General features: G+C 43.6%; 1 protein-coding gene across 3 annotated transcripts in view; it reads right to left on the bottom strand.

The window, feature by feature from the left end:
* The window catches only part of LOC122563496 (sodium/potassium-transporting ATPase subunit beta-1-interacting protein 1), a 591,744-nt gene that overhangs the window by 161,961 nt on the left and 413,590 nt on the right, over nucleotides 1-16,193 (bottom strand). The window lies entirely within an intron of this gene.

Below are 16,193 nucleotides of genomic sequence, written 5' to 3'. Positions count from 1 at the left end.
GAAGCCAGGCCTGGGGTTATGTTGGGTTGGGTTAGGATTGACAGGTTAATTGGGTAATGGGGCCAGATCTGGTTAGGGAAACGCATGCAATGTTGGTGGGTAATCGAAGGGTTTGGGAGTTTTGTTGGGGGCTCAAGGAGGGATTGCAGTGGAGGGAGGGAGTGGTGCATGGGAGCGGAATGGTCAGTGTGAGTGACTGAGGGCTTTGTGGTTCCTCAGGAGTTAGACTAATGATTTTCTGATTAACATTTTCTATGACTAAGACAAGTACTCTGGAACTGTCCAAAGTAGAGTCTGAGACTATTGGAGAGGATCCCGAGGAGCTGGGAACAGCTCACTGGATATTCAAACATTCCAGGAAAAGTATGCTAGCACTTTTCATCTCCTTATATGAAGAAAGCAATTTCATTAGGAGAAGGTTCTCTTGAATCATTCCTGGGATAAAGGGCTTTTCTTATGAGGACAAGTTGAACAGGTTGGGTCGACGTCCATTGGAGTTAAAAAGAATGAGATGTGATCTTATTGAAACATAAAGAGACCAGGCAGGGCAGGAACCTGGAGAGTGTTTCTTCTGGGGGGACGTTTAGATACTAAATCTAGTGGACATAGTTTGAGAATAAATTGTCACCCTTTAAGACAGAGCTGAAGAGAGTGACTTTTTTTCTCTCAGATGCTAGCTAGTCTGTGGAATTCTCTTCCCCAGAATAGACAATAGACAATAGGTGCAGGAGTAGGCCATTCTGCCCTTTGAGCCTGCACCACCATTCATTATGATCATGGCTGAGCATCCTCAATCAGTATCCTGTTCCTCCCTTATCTCCATAACCCTTGATTCCACTATCCTTGAGAGCTCTATTCAACTCTTTCTTAAACGAATCCAGAGACTGGGCCTCCACTGCCTTCTGGGGCAAAGCATTCCACACAGCCACCACTCTCTGGGTGAAGAAGTTTCTCCTCATCTCTGTCCTAAATGGCCTACCCCTTATTTTTAAACTGTGTCCTCTGGTTCGGTACTTACCCATCAGCGGAAACATGTTTTCTGCCTCCAGAGTGTCCAATCCTTTAATACACTTATACATCTAAATCAGATCCCCTCTCAGTCTTCTAAACTCAAGGGTATACAAGCCCAGTCGCTCCAATCTTTCAACATAAGATAGTCCCACCATTCCGGGAATCAACCTCATGAACCTACGCTGCACTCCCTCAATAGCCAGAATGTCTTTCCTCAAATTTGGAGACCAGAACTGCACACAATATTCCAGGTGTGGTCTCACCAGGGCCCTGTACAGCTGCAGAAGAACCTCTTTGCTTCTATACTCAATCCCTTTTGTTATGAAGGCCAGCATGCTATTAGCCTTCTTCACTACCTGCTGTACCTGCATGCTTGCCTTCATTGACTGGTGTACAAGAACACCCAGATCTCTTTGTACTGCCCCTTTACCTAACTTGACACCATTTAGGTAATAATCTGCCTTCCTATTCTTGCCACCAAAGTGGATAGCCATACATTTATCCACATTAAACTGCATCTGCCATGCATCTGTCCACTCACCTAACCTGTCCAGGTCACCCTGTAAACTCCTAACATCCTCATCAAATTTCACCCTGCCACCCAGCTTTGTATCATCAGCAAATTTGCTAATGCTAATTAATACCATTTTCTATATCATTAATATATATTGCAAAAAGCTGCGGTCCCAGCACTGATCCCTGCAGTACCCCACTGGTCACTGCCTGCCATTCCGAAAGGGAGCCAATTTTCAATCCAAGTCAATACTTTGCCCCCAATACCATGCACCCTAATTTTGTTCACTAACCTCCTATGTGGGACTTTATCAAAGGCTTTCTAAAAGTCCAGGTACACTACATTCACTGGATTTCCCTTGTCCATCTTCAGAGTTACATCCTCAAAAGGCAGTGGTATTTGAAGTTATTCAAGGCTGAGATTGACAATGGAGTCAACGGTGATGAATGCAGACAGGGAAGTGGAGCAGAATCTTATTGGGGCCGGAATGCTGTGGGCTCTGGTAAAATTTCTATAGAATTGTGAGAGACGATCGGAGTAATTCACTGTATGTTTTATGCATCTGCCAGCCATTGAAGTGACTGTCTCCAGTGGGTGGCAGTGAGGTGCTGGTTAATACAAATTATTGCTTTTTGAACACCTTATTGACTGTACATTTCATCTCACTAAAATGCAGCTTCCTATCTTCTCACATACACCAAGCAAGTTCAACACTGAAGATTCTCACCTTGGATCCAGAGCAGGTATCTGGTAACTGCAGCTCCCCACTAGCACAGTGTCTATGTTGGCATGAAACATCTCCAAGAATGATCCACTGCGACCAACCACCCACACCTCTCATCCACGAATACTGATGCCCAACGTTCGCCAATATTGGATCCTTGTCATCTCTGATCCACATGTAGGAAGCAGAGAGCTGCAGTGCAGAGCCCACCAACACTGGGTATTGTAAGGCTGCTGTGAGGACACTTTGTGAGCAGTGACAGATGCAAAATGTTAACTCTGCTTTCTCTCCACAGATGCTGCCAGGCCTGCTGAGCTTTTCCAGCAATTTCTGTTTTTATTTCTAATTTATAGCATCCGCAGTTCTTTCAGTTTTACTCTGTTCATGGAGTGCGCCAGGCTACATCTCAGGGCTGCTGTCTTAGCTCTCACTTACTTAGCACCTCCCTTCATGCTCGCAATGTCCATACCTTTCCCTGTCATACTGTGTGAAAAGTTAAAAATCACGGAACACCAGGTTATAGTCCAACCAACTGATGAAGGAGCACTGCTCCGAAAGCTAGTGCTTCCAAATAAACCTGGTGGACTAGAACCTGGTGTTGTGTGATTTTTAACTTTGTCCACCCCTGTCCAACTCCGGCTCCTCCAAATCATGCTGTTGAAACATGTTTGAGCATAGAATCTAAAGGCTGTCAGTTCTGCCGTATTGATGTGCTTTTTAGCACAGACACACAGACAGGTCATTGGTATTAGGGATCTGCCCAGGAAGTGGGATATCTTTCTGTACAGGAGACGCCGAGACATCAATGTAACACTTACAGTATGTGCATCTTTCTGAACATGCATCACTTTGCATGTTCACTCAATAATATTGGCCATCTTGGAAAATGGGTGGGAGCTAGTCCTCAGTCCAGTCAAGGGAGGGGGCCACTGTTGGTCAGGGGGCACTGGTACTGGCAGCCATAGAAACAGTCTGTACACTGTCCACCTAGAGATCCATCCCTCACCTCCACTTGATGCGCACTAGATTCTAACAGCAATTGGACAATGGCTGCAATAGTGCCCAGGGTGGGTGGAGTCAGTATCTGTTCAATGGATGAAAGCCTGGGATCCGCTGGGACATTGAAGGAACAAAGGTATGAGCCAAACATTTGCAAACTGCAGCTATAGTTACGTTGCAATCATTTCTTCACCTACTTGCATTGCTGAAAGCTGAGTGGCTCACATTTCCACATTGTCTTTCAGAATTGTCGGATTTCCCAGTGCACTTTACAACCAGTGAGGTACATTTGAAGTGGAGTTACCATCACAATGTGGGAAGGCAGCTGCCAAGATACCAGCAACAGCAATGTGATGATGATCAAACAATCTATTTTAGGTGTCAGCTGAGGAATAAACATTGAACAAGGCTCCCTCGCTGTTCTATATAATACACGGGATAGTATGTGGGCATTTGAAAGCAGATGGGATTTTCCTTTAATGTCTTATCTAAAAGCGATTCCTCCAATGATGTTACCCTTCCCTCAGCAACGTAATGCACTGGGCTCCCAATTCACATCTAAATCCACAACTTTCTAATTCAGATGAAACTGCTACCAATAAGGCACAATGAAGGTACCCTGACTTACAGGGAGAGAGCCTTCTGTCTACATTCCAATAGTAAGTTGACTGGATGATGTGGTGCTATCAGTGGTTTACTCATTTGTCCATGTCAACATGTTAAAAACCAGCTGAAAAACTGAGTGGTTGCATTTACAAGGGATAACTTTGTAGAGGTTTATAAAAACATGAGGGGCATAGATAGAGTAAATAGACAAGGTCTTTTCCCTGGCATGGGGAGTCTAAAACTGGAGGGCCTAGGTTTAGGGTGAGAGGGGAAAGATTTAAAAGGGACCTAAGCAGCAATTTTTCACAGAGGGTGGTGTGTGTATGGAATGAGCTGCCAGAGGAAGTGGTGGAGGCTGGTACAATTACAGCATATAAAAAGCACCTGGATAAGGGATATGGACTAAATGCTGGCAGGTGGGACTAGATTAATTTAGGATATCTGACCAGTATCAACAAGTTGGACGGAAGGGTCTATTTCTATGCTGTCCAACTCTATGACTCTAGAGAAATCTATTGAAAAGCATACCAAATCCTTCAATGTTCAATAAGAAAACCCCTCAGGATCATCTAATGTAGCTAAGGCAAATACACACATGTTTAACTAATGTCATCTTCCTTATACATCTCTTCACTCAACAGTGAACTGCTCTATCACAAATTTTTGTCTCGTACTGCAAAAGTTTGAAAGTACATCACTTGCATGCCGTGTGTATCTCAAAGCAATTTATTTCTGTTCTTGTTTTCCCTTATGTCCTTCCATCCCAATAATGTTCCCAAACTTTTAAATGCATTTGGCATAAATGACTCCTACTTATGTTGTTCTCTGCATAATTTATGTCCTTATCCTCCAATGACCTCTGGTAACCTTTCACTCTCCTCAATTTATCAGTGTTACTTTGATAGCTTTTAACTTTATAATTCTTGAGTGCAGGCCTCTGTACCATAATTAGATTGCAAAGGTTTCTAGACTAATTTGGCTAAGCAAATATGCTATTCCAAGATAATAGGTCTCTGGAGATAGAAAGCAGGAAACTCTATGTCAGTTAGCCCAATATCTGTCATTCGGAAAATGTTGGAATCGATTATTAAGGACATGGTGGTGGGATATTTAGAAAATCATATTACAGTCAAGCATTGTTAGCGTGGTTTTTGGTCGAAAAATCGTGGTTGACAAATTATTTAGTTTTTGAGGATGGAACAAATAAGCAGACAATGGGAAACAGCTGGCATGGTGTTTTTGGATTTCCAAAAGACATTCAATATTGTGCCACAGTAAAGGTCATTGCAGAAGATAAAGGTTCCGTGGTCTTGGGGGCATGTTAACATATGTGAGGATCAGCTCACTAACAGGAAACAGGCAATTTTGATAGATGAGCCAAATACAGCTGAGCAAACAAACTGGTGGAGTGCCACAGAGAAAGATATTTACAAGTGTTTGAGTATTTACACTCCATAACAATACTGAGACGAAGAGATCAAGTGAAATTTGCTGAAGATACAAAGAAGGGTTCATGAGTCAGTATAAATTTGGAATATAGTCAGGTAAGATCAGGCATAGTGCAGGAAACCGCGAGGCTAGGCACTTTGGTACAAAGATCAGAAAAGCAAAATATTGCTCAAATGTGGGGAGATGCAGAGTGCTGAAGTTCAGAGAAATGTGTTGTCACTGCACATGAAACACAAGAAGTTAGCATGCCAGTACTTCAGGTAATTAAGAAAGCAAATTGAACATTGGCCTTGAAATAACCTCACAGAGGCTGGTAACCCATCACCAAGTCACTCTTTATTTACACGTGGAGAGTCCTTTACTCTGGTTCAGCTCTGTCAGAGCCAGCTCACAGAGTGCCAGAATGTCTGACCATTTTAGCTGTCAGCCAAGACTGTCTAACTGGACCAAACATTTACAGCCCTAATCAGGGAACTCATATTCTATGAGGTCCACCTGGCTGACCTTGTTGCAATCACTACAGGCCTTCATTGCTGGGGGATAGAATATAAATAAGGGAGGTCTTGCTACAATTGTGCAGGGCACTTGCGTACAATGTTGGTGTCCTTATTAAAAAAGCAATATTCTTGCATTATAAACAGTTTTGAGAAAGTTCACTTGACTGATTCTCGGGATGTTTTGTGGAGAAAGGGTAAATGGGTTGGGCCTACATTGACTGGAGTTCACAACCTTATGAAACATGGAGAATTCTGATAGAGTTTGACAGCGTAAATGCTGAGATGATATTTGATGACATGGTGAAGTTCACCATGTGGTGGAGGCTAGTACAATTGCAACTTTAAAAGGTATCTTAATGGATATATGAATAGGAAGGGTTTGAAGGGATATGGGCCGAATGCTAGCAGGTGGGACTAGATTGGGTTAGGATATCTGGTAGGCATGGACGAGATGGACTGAAAGGTCTGTTTCCGTGCTGTACATCTCTATGATTCTATATGGGGATCTAGAATTACAGAGGTGTATAGTTTAAGGATATCGAGGTCATTCATTTAAGGTGGAACTGAATTGGAATGTCTTTGCTCATAGGATTATGAATCTTTGGAATTTGTTGCACTAGGGAATAATGGAAGCTGAAGAATTTGAATTTCACAGAACAGCTAGGAAAATGGATTTAAGGCCATAATCAGATCAGCCATGACCTTACTAAAGGGTAGGGCAATATAAAAGCAATTCTGCTTCTATTTCTTGTTTTCTTATGTCTTCAAATGGAAGGTTGGGGTCAGGAAAACTGTTGCATGTGAGATTGCTTAATGAAAAGCAGCTTTTTAGGTACAAAGCTTTTTAAAAATAAATACTTAAAAAAAAAATTCAAATCTTTTACAACTATATACAGGATAAAAAACAATACCAAAATACAAAAAGAAAGAGGTCGTGTCACAATATCATATCACAATACTATTAAAGATAAACTATCTACTATTCTACCTGAATAAGCATAACTACTTAACCTAAACTAAACTACAATCAAATTAAATAAAATTTAACTTAAGCTGAATTCAAATTAGCTTAAATTAAATTAAATTATCTCACATTACTTCACTCTATTTCACTCACCACACCTCCACTAAAGCTCCCACCCCGGTCACCAATCACTGTACCTGTATTTTTGTTTCCCCCAGCTTCCCCCTCCCAGGGCCCCATTGGTGCCCAAACTGATTCCCACGGCTATATCACGGTCCTAATTAATAATCAATAATATTAATAAAAGTCTGCATCAACATAATTTAGGAAGGGCTGCCACGTCTTATAAAACTGCTCCATTTTGTGGTGCACCATATTTGTGAGGTAGTCTTGGGGGAGATGCTCCATCACCAGCCTGCACCACCCCATAAGACCTGGGGCTTTTTCCAAAGTCCAATTCATTAAAATGTTCTTCCTCACACAGCGGATAAGAAGGTTACACAGTCTCTTCCCGTGTTCCCCCAGAGAGGGCAAATTTGGCAACTCCAGAAGAAATACTGGGACCACTTTGACTTCAATTCCCAGGATTTCCTTACTATAGCAGTCGAGAATCTCCGGATATTGTAACATGACCAGTAGCAGTGTGTAAGAAGGCCGATACTAATTTTGCATTTGGGACACCCTGGAGACGGTCCCCTCTTGAACTTAGCTAGCCTCTCTGGTGCCATATGAGGCCTGTGTAAAATCTTCAATTGCATGGTGTGCACTTTGTTACATATTGAGCTTTTTTTTTACATTTTAGGTAGAAAGGTTATCTTGCTCTTTTCTAATGGCTAAACCAATCTCGTCAACCTTATTTTTAAACTGCATACCAGCAGCTTAATGCTGAGTATAGACAGATTTCCTCTGCTCTGGAAGCAGTCACACACATGCTAAGTGTCGTAGGCTCAACCATCTTCAGCTGCTTTATCAATGACCTTCCCTCCATCATAAGGTCAGAAATGGAGATGTCCACCAATCATTGCACAATGTTCAGCACCATTTATGACTCCTCAGATACTGAAACAGTCCATGTTTAAATGCAACAAGATCTGGACAATATCCAGACTTCAGCTGACAAGTAACATTCATGTCACACAACTGACAGGCAATGACTATCTCCAACAAGAGACAATGCAACCATCACTCCTTGACTTTCAATCTATTGCTGAATCCTACACTAACACAATTACCATTGACCAGAAACTCAACTGCGCTAGACATTTAAATATAATAGCTACAAGAACAGGTCAGAGGCTTGGAATACTGTAGTGAGTAATTCACCTCCTGACACCTCAAAGGCTGTCCAGCATCAACAAGACACAAGTTAGGAGTGTGATGGAATGCTCCCCACTTATCTGGATGGGTGCAGCTCCAACACTCAAGAAACTCAACACCATCCAAGACAAGGCAACCCGCTCGATTGGCACCACAAGTTCACACGTTCACTCCCTCCAGCACTCAGTAGCAGCAACGTGTACCATCTAGAAGATGCACTGCAGAAATTCACCAAAGCTCCTTAGACAGCACCTTCCAAACCCACAACCATATCCATCTAGATGCATGGGAACACCACCCAAAGTCTCTCCCGAAGGGAATTGTTGATCCATGTACAGCACATGGACTGCAGTGGTTCAAGAAGGCAGCTCACTCCCACCTTCTCAAGTGCAACTAACGATGGACAATGAGGCTCACATTCCATGAATGAATAAAAATAAACTTCACTCAAAAGCCTGACCCTGCCATCTGTCCTTGGAGCTTCTGCAGAAAAAAGGAAAACTTGTATTTACAGCATCCTTCATCAACATTGGACACCTCAGAGTGCTTTCACTGCCAATGAGGTGCTTTTCCAGTGCAGTGTAATGTAGGAGACACTGCTGCCAATTTGTACACAGCAAGCTCCTACAAACAGCAACTTGATAATAACAAGCTGCTCTATTTCTAATAATATTGATTGGGGAATGAGTTTTGGTCAGGACTATAGGGATGAGAAATGACTATTGAAACAAATAAGATTCTTGGGGGACTTGCCAGGCTACATGCAGAAAGATCGTTTCCATTTGTGGGGCACTCTAAGAACAAAGAGCACTGCACCAGCTTTGACAAAGGGTCAGTTAGACTCGAAACGTCAGCTCTTTCCTCTTCTTACAGATGCTGCCAGACCTGCTGAGATTTTCCAGCATTTTCTCTTTTGGTTTCAGGTTCCAGCATCCGCAGTAATTTGCTTTTATCTAGGAACAAAGAGCTTCATCTCAGAGTAAGGGGTGGCCCTACTTAAGACAGAGATGAGGAGGAATTTTGTCTCTCAGAGGGTGGTAGATCTCTTCACTGCAGAGGGCTGTTGAGATGGGGTTGTTCACTATATTCAAGACTGAGATGGATGGATCTTTTAATCAGTAAAGGGATCAAGGCTTATTAAGACAGGAAAGTGGAGCCGCGGATTATCCGATCAGCCAGGATTTCATTCAACGGTAGCACAGCCTCAATGGGCTGAATGGCCTATTTCTACTCCATGCCTTTTGGTCTTAAGGATAACAACCTGCCCTTCTTTAAACTAGTGCCATGGGATCGTTTACATTCACCAGAGCAGGCTTCTCATCATGTTCCAAACAATCATTTGTAGTTCTGATGTGATGATGTTCAAAGTGCTGCCACAGGGTAGCGTTACTGTGGACATTCTCTGGTCAGCCATCAAGGCGGGATGTGGCGATCTTCATCACACAAATACGTTTCATTCTGTACCTGTAACCTCCCTACTCTTAGAGACACAAAAACTGCAGATGCTGGATTCCAAGGTCGACAACAAGGAGGCTGGGGGAACACAGCAAGCCAGGCAGCATCAGGAGGTGGAGAAGTCAATGTTTCGGGTATAACACTTTTTCTTCCCTACTGCGGTTGGTAAACAGTGCGTGACCAAAGTCTCAGCTTCTTGGATAAAGCTTTTCAACTTCCTTCGCCGGCAAATGATGGATATCCTTGATCCAGTCTCCACTGTAATCTGATTCCCTTTCAATTCCACAATCATGTCATCCCGCATCAGCTGCAATCAAAATCTCTGGATACTGATTGACATCTTTGTGATTTCCTTTCTGTTCAATCCAAACCGATAGATCCAAGGTATATTTAGAGAAGTTCTCACAAGTTGTTGCCAGTACTTCTTCCTCTATGGAGAAATATTGTTTAGATTAGATTACTTACAGTGTGGAAACAGGCCCTTCGGCCCAACAAGTCCATACCGACCCGCTGAAGCGTATACCACCCAGACCCATACTCCTACATTTACCCCTTCACCTAACATTACGGGCAATTTAGCATGGTTAATTCACCTAACCTGCATATTTTTGGATTGTGGGTGGAAACCACGCAGACACGGGGAGAATGTGCAAACTCCACACAGAGAGTCACCTGAGGCGGGAATTGAACACGGGTCTCTGGCGCTGTGAGGCAGCAGTGCTAACCACTGTGCCACTGTGCCGCCCGAGCTCTTTGTTCCTAGAATGTCCCACAAATGGAAACGATCTTTCTCCATGTAGCCTGGCAAGTCCCCCAAGAATCTTATTTGTTTCGATAGTCATTTCTCATCCCTATTGTTGTTGTGGGTCAGTGAGTACTCTTGAAATGTAACAGATTGGCTGCCTGATCATTCCATAAGACCATAAGAAGCAGGAACAGGAGGCGGCCATTTGACCCCTTGACCCTGCTCTGCCATTCAGTAGGATCATAACTGATCTAACATTCCTTACATCATCTTTCCTGCCCTTTCCCTGTAACCCTTGATTCCCCGACTGATCAAGAATCTATCTGTCTCAGCCTTAAATGTCCTCAAGAAATCTGACCCACAGCTGTCTGGGGCAAGGAGTTCCAAAGACTCTCAATCTACTGAGATACCAAATTCCTCTTTGTCTCAGTCTTAAATCAGCCCCTCTTTGTTTTGAGATGATGCCCTCTGATCCTAGACTCTCCCATGAGGGAGAAACATCTTCTCAGGATTTGTCCTGGCAAGTTCCTTATAAATCCTATATGCTTCAATGTGGTCATTTCTCATTTATCAAAACTCCAAAGATCTCGAATAGAACTGCTCCCAGTCCTGTATATGATGCACCAGCTGCAGTCATCATTGGAAGTTCACAATCACAGTGCATAAGGAATTCAGATGAAATTAGCATGTCCTTAATTTCCTCAAATAATTGCTATTGATGCTCAGTCCAACACCCTACTTGATCATTGGTTCAATGAGTAGAGGAACATTGAATTGGTGGACGAGGGAAAGAATGTTCCCAGCTGGTCGACAATTCCTATAGGTTGATGGAGTCTGTAATATTCCTCAGTCATCATCATTCCTGTTTCCTGGACAACATAGCCCAATTCAGACTTGCAGTAGCAACTTGCAACTTTTTCAAAACTCTCCAGCTATTGCTACGTTGCGCTTGAGTGGACCCGGTGGATGAGAATGTCACCCTTATGGCATATGACATGGTCCATACTTCCCAGTATGTTCGGCATCATCTGTTGGAAAATGTTGGAAACAGACATAACTCCTGAAGGCAGATGATTAAAACAATAATGTCCAGAGGGTGTTTGGAAGGTGGATTGTGCTCAGTTGCCAGACACAGCTGTTCACGTCCAGCTTGATGAAGGTTGTGCAGTTTGCAAGTTTAGCTGGATTTCACGCACAGACACCATTTGGGATACCTCTCATTGTACAGCCTTGTTCAAATAAGTTAAGTTGACACAAATTCAAATGGGTTTATTTAGTTTTGAAACTGGCACTGGCACAGAGCACCATGGGGCGATTGTGTGATGGGGTATATAATATCCTGTTGAAGAGGGATCTGCAGGGTTAGGGAACTACAGAAAAATAGAAATGTACAAGGTAGGAGCGGGGGAGGCTATTCAGTCCTTCAAACCTGCTGCATCATTCATCATGATCATTTAGAGACAAGAAAAACTGCAGATGCTGGAACCTAAGGTAGACAAACCGGAGGCTGGAAGAACACAACAGGCCAGGCAGCATCATGAAGTGGAGAAGTCAACATGATTATGGCTGACAGTACATCTCACTTCTACCCTGTTAATAATTTCTACAAACTGGACACTCTGGGCAGGCCCGATGTTTCTGCCTGCTCCTTCCCCTCCGAGCTTATTTCTTCCAACCTTGACTTGATCTTTTCTTTCCTTGTCCAGTCCTTTCCCACTTACAACCGTGATTCTTCTGATGCTTTATGTCAGTTTCAGAATTTCTGGTTTGCGGGCTCCAGCCCTCTCCCCTTGACCTTGGACGTGCAATCTCTTTATGTGTCCATCCCCCATCAGGATGTTTCTTCCTGGAATAAAGGCTTGAACCGGCCCCATCCACCACCAACCTCCTCCATCTGGACGAGCTCATCTTCACTTTGAACAACTTCTCCTTTAACTCCTCTCACTTTCTTCCGATCAAAGCTGTGGCCAAGCAGCCCAGTTATACCTGTCTCTTTGTGGGGAACATGCAACATGCCTTGTTCCAATCCTACTTGAGTCCCTCCCCATAACTCTTTCTCCGGTACATCATGCTGCTTCTCTCTCCTTTCAGAATTGGAAAAGTTAATCAATTTTGCATCCATTTTTCTCCTGCCTTTACCTTCACCTGGTCCATCTCTGACTCCTCCCATCCCTTCCTCAACATCTCTGTGTCCATTTGCACCAATATCCACCACAGCCCATCCAGTCCCACAGTTACCTGGACTATATATCCTCATACCCTCCTTCCTGTAAAGACTTTATTCCAGTCTCCCAGTTTCTCCATTTCCGTCATGTACAGGGAGACCTCATAAATGTCCACTTTTCACATCAACCGAGGATTCCCCAGAACCTCAGCCCAGTGTCTGTCGCATTCCCAGACTTCTGCCCTCATCCCTTCTCTTCCCTCCCACAACACCAATAGGATCTCCTGGTCCTCAAATACCATCCCACCAGCAACCACATCCAAAGGATCATTAGCTGCCATTCCCACCATCTCCAGGGGGATACTGCCACTAGACACAGGTTCCTCTTGCCTCCCTTGTCAGCCTTCTGCAGGGACCATTTCCTTCAGGACATTTTGGCTCACTCCTTCTTCACTCTTAAATCCCTAACCATCCATGGCACCTTCCCATACACACCTTCTAGCGATTTACCTGCACTTCACTCAATCTAGTCTACTTTATTCGCTGCTCACAATGTGGTCTCCTCCACACTCAGAGATGAATCTCTGACTGAGTGACTGCTTTGTGGGCCTGCGTTCTGTCCTCATAGTTTTCAGATACTAGCCACTTTAACACACCACCGTATTCCCTGGCAAATATCTCTGACATGGACTTGCTGTAGTACTCCCTCATCTTCTTCTTAAGTATCTGACAGCCTTCATGACTCAACATTGAGTTTAACAATTTCAGAGTGTGAACACTCCCTTCCATGTTCATTACTCAAACCTGTAGCTCCTGTTTCATATGGGTTGTTCCCAGCACAGCCAACCCATTTTCATCTCATCACACTTCCCATTAGCACCTGTTCAGCATTTATCTGCCTCTCTGTCTATCATCAGTGAACCCTTTGTTTGATTCTGGTTTTATCAGCATTGTCTCCATCTATTGAACTCACTCATTTCCCACCCACCACCATCCCGACCCGACCTCTCATTGTCAGCGTGAATACCACCATTTCTCAGCTGCTTTCTGTTCTGAAGAAAGATCACTGGATTCAAAATGTTAACTCTGTCTCCCTCTCCACCGATGCTGTCAGAGCTGTTGAGTTTCTCCCGCACTCTCTGTTTTTCTTTCAAGGAATATGCTTGTAGCAATGTAGGAGGAGGCTTTTGGGCTGTTGGGCTGAATGGCCTCTTTCTGAGCTGCCATTTCAATGTGAGCAAGTTGCACGTCAAAAGTGCATTGGATAACTGCTGCTTCGACTGAATTAGTGCCACTGCTGACAGGGAGTGGACACCAGTTTGAGATGAAGACTCAAATCCTTCAGGTCAACATCTCTCTAGTGAATACAGATACCACAGTAAGTAACAGTTTGATCTAGCGGACCTGTCATGTCAAGCTGTACAAAAGCAGCAAGGTGATAGATTACAGTGAGTACCACACTCACTTGAACACAGTAAACCATGATGACATTGATGCAGCATCATTGTAAGCAACAATCTGCTGCGAGAGCAGTATACTGCCTGCAGATTGCACTCTTCACCCAGTGCCACGTGCATTGGGTGTTTTGTGGCACAATGGGTTCACAAGCCACTCACCTGTTCCACAATTCCCCATGTTGTACTTCCACTGAATTCTCCTCGGGGCGATGTCTGGCAAATAACCAACCAGGCCAGGAAGTTCCTCAGCTGGTTTTACTCGAACAGAAATCAGCTTAATACCAGGTTTATCACATCGTGACCGTACAAAGGCAGTATCAGTTACAGAGGTAACAATGATCAGATTCAGGAGAGTGCCATTTAGCCTCTGTGTCTTCACTTTATGTCTAACTCTCCTTGTTGTTTTTTTATTAAAATAGTGATTAATGGGATGTGGAGAAAGTGAGGTCTGCAGATGCTGGAGATCAGAGCTGAAAATGTGTTGCTGGAAAAGCGCAGCAGGTCAGGCAGCATCCAGGGAACAGGAGAATCGACGTTTCGGGCATAAGCCCTTCTGTGGGCATCTTTGGCAGAGTCAGCATTTCTGCCAGCTTTTCAAAAAGGGGCAGCACGGTGGCTCAGTGGTTAGCACTGCCGCCTCACAGCGCCAGGGACCCGGTTCAATTCTAGCCTCGGGCGACTGTCTGTGTGGAGTTTGCACATTCTCCCCGTGTCTGCATGGGTTTCCTCTGGGTGCTCTAGTTTCCTCCCACATTCCAAAAGATGTGCAGGTCAGGTGATTTGGCCATGCTAAATTGCCCATAGTGTCAGTTGCATTAGTCAGACGGAAATGGGTCTGGGTGGGTTACTCTTCGGAGGGTCGGTGTGGACTTGTTGGGCTTGTTTATTTACTGAAGAGGGGTTTAGAGTAATTACAAAACAATGGGTCTGGAGTCACATATAGGCCTGACCAGATAAGGATGGTAGGTTTTCTTCCCGAAAGGGCATGAGTGAATCACATGGGATTTTATAACAATGGTTTCATTAAATCTTTAACTTTAGATTTTTACTGAATTCACAATTCAATCATCCGTGGTGGTGGGATTCAAACCCAGGTCCCCAGAACATTACCTGGGTCTCTAGGCTATTGGCGCAGTGACAATACCACTAATGATCACCTACCCATAACAATCTTATCTAACAAAAACCTACCAATCTCAGTTATGATGTTTCTCAATGCAACTCCAACTTCAAGAACTTTATGAAGCAGAGTTCTAGATTTCTGTTTGCCTTTGAGTCATAGAGTCATACAGCACGGAAACAGATCCTTCGGTCTAACCAGTCCATGCTAAACTAGTCCCACCTGCCTGCACATGGTCCATATCTCTCCAAACATTCCTTATTCGTCTTTTAAACGTTGTAACTGTACCCACATCCAACACTTCCTCTGGAATTTTCTTCCACATGCAAACCACTTTCTGTGCAAAAATTGAAATGCCCCTCATGTCTTTTTTAAATCTTTCTCCTCTCACTGTCAAAAAAAACCTCCTAGTCTTGAAATCTTGTACCCAAGGGAAAAGACACCTGCTGTTCACCTTACCCAACATCCTTATGATTTTATAAACCTTATCAGTTCACACCTCAACCTCCTATGTTGCAGTAAAATAGGTCCCAGCTCTCCTTATAATGTGTGAATTACAACTTCCTGACATTAACCCTGAAAAGCCCAAGCTTGAAGTGTACCTTTAAAGCCAAATTCTTTGTCCAAGTGTGTGGTCATCTATGCTAATCCCTCCTAAATGGCTCATTTGTTTGTTAATATTGTGAAGGAACAGCTTATGGCATTTAATGGCATCATATACAGACAAGTACTTGTCGTTGTGATGTCCTCCTCCCTCAGTAATATTCTCTCAATCTCTTTCACTGAAGCAGAAGAGCCCGGTTGGATATATATTGCCTTTGCTGAGAGGATGAGGTTCCATTTTACAGAGGGGGATAGAGACCATGGGAGCACCAAATTTTCACCACATGTTAAAGACACTATTTAAATGCAAGTTCTTGCTGATCTAAAATCAAGTGATCTTGGTGTCCATTTTCTCCCATTCCCTGCTGCAGTGAGGCAGGATCTGTTTTGTCGTTGACAGACCGTGGCTGAACGAGATACGGTGGAGGAGGGCTTGTGACTCAGTGACTATGGGATTTTGATGAGGGCTATTTCATTGATGCAGCAGGAATACAACTGGAGAGTTAAAAAACAGCAAATGGAGACAGCAAGTTATTATATTACTATGATGGTTCCTGGTAATCCTGTT

Source organism: Chiloscyllium plagiosum, unplaced genomic scaffold (assembly GCF_037043375.1).
Source record: "Chiloscyllium plagiosum isolate Xiang-an unplaced genomic scaffold, Cpla_swu_hap1 HiC_scaffold_30, whole genome shotgun sequence".
NCBI lineage: Eukaryota > Metazoa > Chordata > Chondrichthyes > Orectolobiformes > Hemiscylliidae > Chiloscyllium > Chiloscyllium plagiosum.
Note: the sequence above shows the minus strand (reverse complement) of the source record. Positions and strands in the feature narration are given on the sequence as shown.